Raw genomic sequence first — 12,088 nt, 5'->3', positions numbered from 1 at the left:
TAGATCATCAAGATCAACATTCTGACCAAGTTTCATTAAGATATGGTCATAAATGTAGCCTCTAAAGTGTTAACTAGCTTTTCCTTTGATTTGACCCGGTGACCTAGTTTTTGCCCCCACATGACCCAGATTCGAACTTGACCTAAAGATCATCAAGATTAACATTCTGATTAAGTTTCATGAAGATACAGTCATAAATCTGGCCTCTAGAGTCTTAACAAGCTTTTCCTTTGATTTGGCCTAGTGACCTAGTTTTTTAACACACCTGACCCAGATTTAAACTTGACCTATAGATCATCAAGATTAACATTCTGAACAAGTTTCATTAAGATATGGTCATAAATGTGGCCTCTAAAGTGTTAACTAACTATTCCTTTTATTTGACCCCCGTGACCTAGTTTTGACCCGACATGACCAAGATTCGAACTTGACCTAAAGACCATCAAGTTTAACATTCTGACTAAGTTTCATGAAGATATAGTTATAAATGTGGCCTCTAGAGTGTTAACAAGCTTTTCCTTTGATATGACCTAGTGACCTAGTTTTTGACTCCATCTGACCCAGATTTAAACTTGACCTAAAGATCATCAAGATTAACATTCTGACCAAGTTTCATTAAGATATGGTCATAAACGTGGCCTCTACAGTGTTAATTAGCTTTTCCTTTGATTTGACCCGGTGACCTAGTTTTTGACCCGACATGACCCAGATTCAAAATTGCCCTAAAGATCATCAAGTTTAACATTCTGATTAAGTTTCATGAAGATATAGTCATAAATGTGGCCTCGAGAGTGTTAACAAGCTTTTCCTTTGATATGACCTAGTGACCTAGTTTTTGACCCCACCTAACCCAGATTTGAACTTGAGCTATAGATCATCAAGATTTGACCAAGTTTCATTAAGGTATGGTCATAAATGTGGCCTCTAGTGTAAACTAGCTTTTCATTTGATTTGGCTTGGTGACCTAGTTTTTTATCCTACATGACCCAGATTCAAACTGGACCTTAAGATCATCAATATTAACAATCTGACCAAGTTTCATGAAGATACAGTCATAAATGCGGCTTCTACAGTGTTAACAAGCTTTTCCTTTGATTTGACCTGGTGACCTAGTTTATGAACCCAGATAACCAAATATCGAACTCGTCCAAGATTTTATTGAGGGTAACATTCTGACCAAGTTTCATTAAGATTGGGCCAAAAATGTGACCTCTAGAGTGTTAACAAGCTTTTTCTTTGATTTGACCTGGTGACCTAGTTTTTGAACCAAGATGACCCAATATCGAACTCGTCCAAGATTTTATTTAGGGTAACATCCTGACCAAGTTTCATTAAGATTGGGCCAAAATTGTGACCTCTAGAGTGTTAACAAGCTTTTCCTTTGATTTGACCTGATGAGCTAGTTTTTGACCCCAGATGACCCAATATCGAACTCGTCCAAGATTTATTGAGGGTAACATTCTGACCAAGTTTCATTAAGACTGGGCCAAAAATGTGACCTCTAGAGTGTTAACAAGCTTTTCCTTTGATTTGACCTGATGACCTAGTTTTTGATCCCAGATGACCCAATATCGAACTCGTCCAAGATTTTATTGAGGGTAACATTCTGACCAAGTTTCATTAAGATTGGGTCAAAAATGTGACCTCTAGAGTGTTAACAGTCAAATTGTTGACGACGGACGGACGGACGGACGGACGACGGACGACGACGGACGCCGGACACAGGGTGATCACTAAAGCTCACCTTTGAGCACTTCGTGCTCAGGTGAGCTAAAAAACAACAGCTCACCTAACTGTTTATCTGTTTCTATACTTAATATACTAATTAAATGCTATAATAAATCTAGAAGAAAACTTTTGGACTATATGAACACTAGCAGCGACTCTTTGACCAAATTTACAGTGAGAACAGAAGTAAGAAAAAGAAGCCAATTCACTGAATTGGTATCCTTGGCCGAACGGGATAAAGGTTTCACCCTTGAAGCATTCTCTTAGTCTGCCTACAAAAAGCACTTAAATGCAATTGGATGTCAGTTTTTTTAAAGCTACTCATTTTCAATTATTGACTGAAAACCTTTTTTCTATATCTAGTAACAATGACCTTGACCCAAGCTACCTCAAATGAAACAATAAAGATTGGTCTCTATGAAAACAACCTGTTTACCTGCTTTCAGTTTGGTCTTCTTACATCATTCCTAACTGAAGTTATCGTGAGAAAACCACTTTTCTGTATCTAATAACAATAACCTTGATCTTGATCTAAGCAACCCAAAATACATCTTAAACCATTGCCTCCATTACAACATCCTAAATTCCAAGTTTGGATGCAATAACCTATTCCTACCTGAAAAAAAAATAATCTATTTTTAGTGATAGTGACCTTGACCCCAGTGACAAGAATGTATACCATACATCAGTTTACAAGAAAGCTGTATATGTACAGTTAACATTTCTACCATGTTTTATTTGAATACTCCACACCATGTCATAAGTATGATTTTGGATAGACAGACAGTCAGAAAGACAGATGGATGGAAAGACGAAAGACAGAGAACACCAAAACTATATCCTCCGCCTTCAGTGGGGGATAAAAAAGATACCTGTGAATTCAGGTATGCTTCGTATCATTCCTCAGTCAAATACGTTTATAAACTTTGAGTGACTGACCATTTCTTTTTTTGTCTATAACCATTCTCACTTATCTTTGATTCGTCCTCTTTAAATTCTAGCAGGAGAGGTTTGTACACTGTGAAATGTTAAAGGGAGTTTTTTCCTATCTCTAAAACAGCATAAGAGGTTTTGTCCACTTTATCAAGTAAGTGTGAGGGGTTTCGTCTGGAAGGGTCTTTTTCTTCACCCAATGTTTATGTATAGTTCTAACACGACCAGCTAAAAACCTACATACTTGTAGAGCAAAACCTTTCTGAGGGTTATTTTGCAATAAACCCACCTTGAGTTTATAATGCTGCGGCGTAGTACGCAGTTGTAATTTACGTTTGATGAAAATACTCCTCTGATTCTCTTCTAACGTTATTTAAGGTAAGTCGTGTTAGAATCAAAATAATAAATATCTAAATAAGGTTTATCATAGAATAACCCTCGTTTGTCATTCTTAAGGTAGTTCTGCACGTTTGATAAACCGGAAGTGATGGCGTAACATCATTTTTCCAGAAAACGTAGAATAAAGACTGGATTCGGCGTACGAAAATGAAAACCATTTTAAGAATTAATCGCAACCTGTGAGTAAATTCATTACAATGACACTGTTGCTATTTTTCTTAAGTGAAAATATGATATTAAAACATATCACACGTTAAATAATTCAAAATTATGTCTTAAAATTGGCGTGAAATGTCCGGTTTACTTTAATCATGGTCAAATATCTCAAAAATAAGCACACGAACCTATACATTTTATTTCATCAAATTATAGGCCATGTCTTTATATACAACTGTGAGAAGTTTCATCAAAATGTACATTGTAGAAACATTTCTATTCGCTAAAATGTTATGAGTTATGATTTTCCCATAGACTCCCATTATGAAATATTGCGTGAGGTCCCTATTTTTCAAATCAGTCTATCAAAAAATCAAGCACACGACCCTGTCTTTTTTATTTGCTAAATTTTCTAGGTATGTTCTGAAGTTTTGAAAAATCAGAGTTTAATCATATTCTACATTGTAGAAATAATTTCGATCCAAACGTGCAGAACTACCTTAAGCGTAGAAATATATCACTCAGGCCTAATTTAGAAACTTATTATTTCTTAAATAATATCTTTATGATAGGTATAGAAGTGTGATTGTCTTCAAATATAAAGTATGGATTTGTGAAATCTTCTGGATTCATTTACTTTTCCCTGGATTCTTTATCAAAATCTCCTGGAAGACAACTTCTGAATCTTCACATGTTTAAGTACAGGATGTTACACTAAATTAAGTTACTATTAGCAAAAAGATAGAGCACTTTTAACATCTTACTGAAACAATGAATACCACATCTGTCATATCCATTATTGTCATATCCGGTATAATTCCTATATAATTTCCGCAATAAGTGATATATGGAATGGAATGAATAATTAATATCACTAAGAAAAAATTACAATCAATACCTGATACATTACAAAAAAGTAAAAAGTAAAAAAAAAAAAAAAAAAAAAAAAATGCAAAACCACACTCTCTGTGATTTCCCAAGGGAATGAGAGAAAAATACACAAAGTACAAATTTGACTTACGGATAAATCACAAATTTATAAAGCAAGGAAAAGAGGTCAATCATTTAGGCAACAAAAATTATGAGAGACATGAAATCAGCTTAAACTTAAAAAGAAATCTGTTTTTAAGTTGTTACACATTATGGTTACCTAGTTTGACATAACTGAACGTTCCATATAGGTCAAAATTAAAATTGCATATTGACAGACTGTTTGATCCAAGATAGTTTAATTTGGTTATAGTTGTGAAAGGTTTGAGTATACTGACGGATATAGCAGAAAGTTTTATTGAATCTATTGTTTTTATTACCTCCCTTTATGGCTCTGTTAAAATAGTAGTGCAGTATTAAAAGTAGTGCTTTTCTAGCCATGAAATAATGGTTTTGGACAGCTGTTTTATCTGTTGACAGCTTACTTCAACTTTAAAGTATTCTGGACTTTTAAAGGAAGACTGTTACTATTATCAAATGTATGAAATATTTAGGATACTGTACTAGTGGAACAGACCGATATAAACAGTTTTTTTACTTATCAAGATAATATTTACATTTCATTTACTGACATCTCATTGTCAAAACATAAGCTATGCTTTTTTTCTATCAAAAATATCATGCGAGGAACATGTTTACATAAAATGCCATACTAATGCAATCATAGACCAGTGAACCACAATTTTTTATTCAAGAAAATAAAATAAAAGGTAAGGGCAGATTTCTCGGAAGCACAGAGCACCAAAAACACGACCACAGAGCCACACCTTTTGTCTCACAATATTCACAACTGTCATGTTACCTCAAATGATAAGTACATTTGATTTTCCCAAGCTTAAAAATTATTTCACATTGATTCCCTGGTGACAGTTCATTCAACCTTTTGAACTTTACAGAAATGTCAGAAATATGTGAAAGAGGAAACAGCCAGTCACCAAAGAGATGTAAAATAACATCATTGTATCCCTTGGTTTTCTCACTGTTTTAAAACAAAATGACATCAGTGTTGTTAGGAGTATGCATATAATACTTTGTAATTACCAAACACTGCAGAGAAATGAGAAAATTCCATGGCAACAGCAGCGGAATTAGTTCAATCTGTTGTCTCAGTTTTTCTTACCACTATTCAGATGATCATAATAAGACCCATTCTATGACAATTGTAATATTTCAAGAACATTTTTTTATATTTATGACAGATAATAATTTTAGTGTATTATTTCTGATGAAATCCTGAGAAACTGGTGAAAAACAATAAATATTTTTAATATTCTATTTATTTTTTACAGCGTATTTGTATTATTCTCTGTAGAACAGATTTTCTTCATTTTCAATGTTTTTCCGGAACTATTTGTGTATGCTTGAACAATTTGGTTGAGAGTTACCAAGCAACATATAAAATTTCTAAGTCTCTAATAATAAGATCTCTTGTCAAGTTTCAACTATATACATGTAGAGAAAAGTAACCACACCTTCTGATAGCCAGTTGTTTTTTTTTAATCTGGATAACTTGGGACAATGTTGGGAAACAGTCATCTAGAAAACATTTCTGTGAAATTATTACAAAAATAGACCAGATATCTTTAAAAAAAATATTTTTTAGCTGATCTGGTGACCATTTGATGAATAGTACAACTGTACAAGTAAGTGACAACATGTTCCCCCAACACTGAAACATACTTCTGGGTTTAAATTTTCCCATGCAATTTTTCCAAAACAAGGGCATCCCCAAAACAGAAAACACATCGATTATTTTATTTATCACGTAAGTATTTTGTCATTTGCAATTTTCCAATGTGAACGATCTGTCAGTCAGAATAACATCATTCTATTCCATTTGGTAAATACACCAACCAATGACATTTGTTTTTTTTTTTATATAGAAACGACAAAAAAAAGCTAATAGTCACAATTTCACACATCAATATAACTTTCTTAAGAAAATACAGCATTACCTTAAACACTTAACACAAAACCACTTTAAGTTAAAACACAAAACCACTGCCATCAACCGCAAGAAAGTCAGTAATAAACAATAGTCCTAGCAAGTCACGAATGTCATGTCTTTTACGACACATACTACCGGTTAATTTCCTTGTATTTCTTCCAAATCCAAAGACAATATCAGTGGTTCACCTCTATCGGCTTGCTATTGATTTCGGAAATAGCCCGCTGATGAAACTGGTTTGTCAGTGCCGTACAATAATTATATCTGGCAATAAATCAATAGAAGACACCGCCATACAGAATGAGGGTGTCAACTTTCATATATTGATGCCATTTGCACAAGCCTTTGACATAAATCAGATATCTCCATTTTTTATATTTTAGTTCAACCAAAACAACTTTTTGGTAAATATATATAGAACTTGTAATGGTTACTAACGTAAATGGAAAAGCAACTTTTTCAGTCAATAAAAGAATTTTCAAATTCAGCTAAAAAATGAGAAAGTACATACCAGTAATATGAAGATTTTAGTAAAATGGCAGCAATTTCATTTCCATGGCAACACAAAACAAAATGTTGAATTTAATTTACTGACAATATTTATTTAAACTGTATTCCAATATTCTGTAAAATAATTTTCCTGTTTTTCCAACTGCAAGGAAAGAAATGATCACATTTCATCTTAAACTCAAAACACTTATGAAATGAATCTATTTAAGGTAGTTCTGCACATTCGTATAATTTTTACTACAATGTAGAATTTAATTAAACCACGATTTTTCAAAACTTCAGAATATACTTAGAAAATCTGGCAAATAAAACAGATAGGGTCATGTGCTTGATTTTTTACTAGATTGGCTTGACAAATCTTGACCTCAAGCAAGTTTTCATAATGGGCAACAATGGGAAAATCCCAATTTTGGTAATGTTTTCGTGAATATAATTTTTTCTACACAGTAGATTGAAGTGAAATTTCTTATAGTTGTAAATAAATACAAATGTATAATGGTCTACAATATGGTGAGATAAAATTTATAGACCGGTGTGCTTTTATCTGATATATTTACCCATCATTAAAGAGATCAGCACATTACTCGTTGATTTTAAGACACTACTGGGAATTATTTAATGTGTCAAATATTTCAACATCTTATTTTATCTTTAGAGAGACAGTAACAATATGGTTTAAATATATTTACTCACAAGTTATCATTTATTTATAATTTAAAAACAATTTTCATTTCCATATACTGTGTCCAGACTTTATTCCACATTATCTTTATTTTATTTTATTTGGGTTTTATGGCGCACCAACACAGTATAGGTTATATGGCGCCAAACAGGACTACAAATTTTGGTTTCACATCTCATTTACATCGAAATAAAAACATGAGGGATTGAATCAAAATTTGCATACCTGCTGGAATCACAGAGTTACAGCAAAACCAAGTGTTAAGACCCTATTAGTTGCCTCTTACGATCATGCAAGGCTAAGGCAGTGGTTCTAATTCTTTTCATACACAGATCGTCTCAGAACCACACGGGGCTCCACGTTATCTGGATAACTGATGTTACTCCATTACATCGGTTTATCAAAGTGCAGGCATACCATGAAAAAATAAAATATGCTGCCTCCGGTCTAGCATTTTCTTTGAATTCACACTGCCATGACTAACTTTTTCAGCTGTAGTCTGATTTTAAAACTCTGTCAGTATTTTGAAAGTCTTGAAGTCTTTCATATTAAATCAGCTCATTATTAGATAAATTTTTCCTTTCTCTTTAATATTAATCTAAATTTTTTAATGAACTTTCATAACAAATAAACTCAGAATAATCTATACAAGAGATCAATTGTTACTTAATTTGCTCCCCTGAGGTCTGTATTAAAGATTGTCGGTAGAAATGCCATACATTACAAGAAAAATGCAGGTAAGAAGCTGTCCAAATAGAGAACATAACTAGAGCTGCTTTTGAGAAAAGCACATGTCTCCCACAACTGCCTAATCATCTAAATAGTAAGTCATTCTTTATATTATATACAGTAACTGTTTACTCACTACAAATATACATCTGAAGAGTAAAAAGGCTGATTTTCGTTAATTCAAGGGCCATAATTCTGAAGTACCTTGGGTTAATGAACTTGGCTGAGGAGTTATGGTCAAAAACATTTGGTTCAAGTTTGGTGAAGATCGGATGAGAACTGTTCGACTCTGAGTGCGGACAAGAATAAAAAGGCCGACTTTCGGTAATTCAGGGGCCATAATTCCAAAGTGCCTGGGCTGATTTGGCTAGTTATCAAACTTGCCGAGGACTTATGGTCAAACACAGTTTGTTCAAGTTTGGTGAAGATTGGATGAGAAATGTTCGACTTTGAGAGCGAACAGGATTTGTGACAGACTGACAAACACACAGACAGACAGACACACACACAGACAGGAGTAAATAAATTTGTCTCCCACACCACTGTGTGGTGGGAGACATAATTACTTGATTAGAAAAGTACTACTTTTAATGTTGCACATGAATTAATTATACAGTTGTAGCCATAATGGGAGGTAAATAAAGGAATGGATTCAATAATACTTCCAATAATCTTAATCAAATATTCAAACCTATAATAGATAACATATAAACCATTGGAAATAACAAGACATTAATCACAAAAGTATGGCAGCCACATCATAAGCCATTATTACTTCTTAATATCTGTAACCTGGATTGAAATCCCACATTATTTAAATTCTCCCTTCCACAGAGTGTGACCTAAACTGAAATCACACATTATTTAAATCAATTCTCCCTTCCACAGAGTGCAACCTAAACTGACCTAAACTGAAATCACACATTATTTAAATTCTCCCTTCCACAGAGTGTGACTTAAACTGAAATCCCACATTATTTAAATCAATTCTCTCTTCCACAGACTGCGACCTTAACTGACCTAAACTGAAATCCCACATTATTTAAATTCTCCCTTTCAGAGTGTGACCTAAACTGAAATCACACATTATTTAAATCAATTCTCCCTTCCACAGAGTGCAACCTAAACTGACCTAAACTGAAATCACACATTATCTAAATTCTCCCTTCCACAGAGTGTGACTTAAACTGAAATCACACATTATTTAAATCAATTCTCCCTTCCACAGACTGCGACCTAAACTGACCTAAACTGAAAACACACATTATTTAAATTCTCCCTTCCACAGAGTGAGATCTAAACTGAAATCATAATTTATTTAAATTCTCCCTTCCACAGAGTGTGACCTAAACTGAAATCCCACATTATTTAAATTCTCCCTTCCACAAAGTGTGACCTAAACTGAAATCACACATTATTTAAATTCTCCCTTCCACAGAGTGAGATCTAAACTGAAATCATAATTTATTTAAATTCTCCCTTCCACAGAGTGTGACCTAAACTGAAATCCACATTATTTAAATTCCTGTTTCCACAGAGTGTGACCTAAACTGAAATCACAATTTATTTAAATTCTCCCTTCCACAGAGTGTGACCTAAACTGAAATCCTACATTATTTAAATTCCCGTTTCCACAAAGTGTGACCTAAACTGAAATCACACATTATTTAAATTCTCCCTTCCATAGAGTGTGATCCAATATTATTTAAATTCTCTTTTCAAATGAGTGTGACCTAGATTAAAATTCCACATTATTTAAATATCTCTATTCAAATTAAGACTATAACTTAAATTGAAATCCGTTATTATTTAAATGCCTCTCTTCCATTATCTCATAGTGTAATCTCCTATTCATATGGAGAAATTTAAACCTACTCTACAACAGAAACATTAACTGCCAAACTTTCATTATTTTTTAAAATTTAGCCTATTAAAGGGAGGTAATTTCAAGCAAACAAAACAGACAATATAAGGAAAATGCTGGGAATCACATTTACAGCTTTAGTCAGTCTGGGTTCTGTAGCCATTGATGACTGAATGAGCTGTTTTCAACATAAATCAAGAAGTTATTTTCAAATTACATAAAATGTTTAGTTGTCATGGAAACATTATATTTATCCAATTTCACTTAGCATTTAAATCATTGTAAAGTCTTTTGATACTAACAAAAACAGTATGATTTCATTTTCAAGCATCAGGTTTCAGACATTTCTTTTTATTAGAAAATATTAGTTTACAAGCCTGTAAAATATATTATTGCAACCAACCAGACTGAAGAAGATAACAAAGAAAATAAAACTGACTTCACATGGCTAATCATTTTCTTTGTATCAACTTTATTTGTACTGATGGTTTGCAAGCTTAATTAAAGTCACCACAGGAAACCTATGGAAACTCCTCCAAAAAACTGCTAGTAATTTCTTAGTTGTATGACAGTGAAAGATATAGAAGACTTTCCAATACCAGAAGATTTCCTGCTTCTTTACTGTGTCAAGTGTAAAGCACCCATACATGTGACTCTTATTTCAATGTTAATAATTTTAGTTGCAGGGCTTAGGCTTGAACTCAAATCCCTGGTTTGCAGTCAGACATTATCCATGGACCACTGTGTCCACTCTTTAACAGACAAATAATTCAAAGATGCGACTTATCTAAACTTTCTAATAGTGTTGTGAACTAAAGAGCTGTAAATAAAATAAGCAATAAAATGTCAACATTTGTTTTTTATATGTAACATAGATGATATTCAAGTTTTATGTGAATATGTTTTTTACTGTCATTGAATGGTACGAAAAGAAAAATTTTCAAATGTGGCATAGTCACCAGTGAAATATGACTTTCTTTCAAACCATGAGAGACGAAAGTGAAAAAAACAATAGCTGTCAGTGGACAGCGCGCTCGACTATTCTCAGTGCTTGATAGTATAATATAAGCAATGAGTAAAACTTTAACATTACAATAAGCATATTCTAAGTTGAAAAGGGGCCATAATTCAGTCAAAATGCTTGAGAGAGTTGCCTCCTCCTTTTTACAGACTGGGGTCATGATGGTAAACAAGTATGCAAAATATGAAAGCAATATCTCAATGGACTTTGAAAATATTTAGGGTGGTATGCAAACTTAAACATTTATTCTAAGTCGAAAAGGGGCCATAATTCAGTCAAAATGCTTGATAGAATTGCCTCCTTCTTTTTACAGATTGGGGTCATGATGGTAAACAAGTATGCAAAATATGAAAGCAATATCTCAATGGACTTTGAAAATATTTGGGGTGGTACGCAAACTTTAACATTTACTCTAAGTTGAAAAGGGGCCATAATTCAGTCAAAATGCTTGATAGAGTTGCCTCCTCCTTTTTACAGACTAGGGTCATGATGGTAAACAAGTATGCAAAATATGAAAGCAATATCTCAATGGACTTTGAAAATATTTGGGGTGGTACGCAAACTTTAACATTTGTGTGACGCTCACACTAACGTTCACGCCGACGCCAGGGCGAGTAGAATAGCTCCCCTATTCTTCAAATAGTCGAGCTAAAAATAGAAAGAGAATATACATTATATTTCATCAATATTTCATTAGAAAGCATTATATTAAACATAGTTATATGAGGTACTGTACCTTAACTTTTCATTATGTTATCCTATGATACAATGTTAAAATATTCTCTGATGCAAAAAGAAGATATTGTAACAATGTTTAAAGTATTTCTAGCTGTATACTGTGCACCATCAATGTAAATGATAACAATATTGTCTACTTACGGTAAAGTTTAACAAGAAACCTTCAGACTTTTAGGACCTGTCAACTTCATGTTTAAAACTCTTGGGAGTGAACATATGCACTTATTTGTATTCCTTGAACATCTGAGAAAATGTTAGATACCAACAGACCAGATTTAATATTTGATTTCACTTTGTATTGCAACAAAGATTGAAATTTCAAACATTAGCGAACTACAGTAAACTTTTGAGGTGTCTGACTGCAAAATAGCTCAAAATATTAACTAACAA

The 12,088-nt window shown here is 33.2% G+C and overlaps 1 protein-coding gene across 10 annotated transcripts in view; it reads right to left on the bottom strand.

Annotated features, from left to right (window-relative positions):
• Positions 1-12,088, bottom strand: part of LOC123528819 (interleukin-17 receptor D-like) — a 56,019-nt gene that overhangs the window by 27,469 nt on the left and 16,462 nt on the right. For 2 of the 10 annotated variants that reach the window (XM_045308832.2, XM_045308840.2), the window contains exon 3: positions 2,165-2,344. The exons of 5 other annotated variants lie outside the window; for them this stretch is intronic. The gene's annotated coding sequence lies outside the window, so the exon portion shown is untranslated. Of the gene's footprint in view, positions 1-2,164; positions 2,345-6,665; positions 6,788-11,696; positions 11,719-12,088 lie in introns of those variants that run through there. 3 more of the 10 variants (XM_045308837.2, XM_045308834.2, XM_045308845.2) reach the window with 3 other exon arrangements.

Source organism: Mercenaria mercenaria, chromosome 13, assembly GCF_021730395.1.
Source record: "Mercenaria mercenaria strain notata chromosome 13, MADL_Memer_1, whole genome shotgun sequence".
Lineage (NCBI taxonomy): Eukaryota > Metazoa > Mollusca > Bivalvia > Venerida > Veneridae > Mercenaria > Mercenaria mercenaria.
Note: the sequence above shows the minus strand (reverse complement) of the source record. Positions and strands in the feature narration are given on the sequence as shown.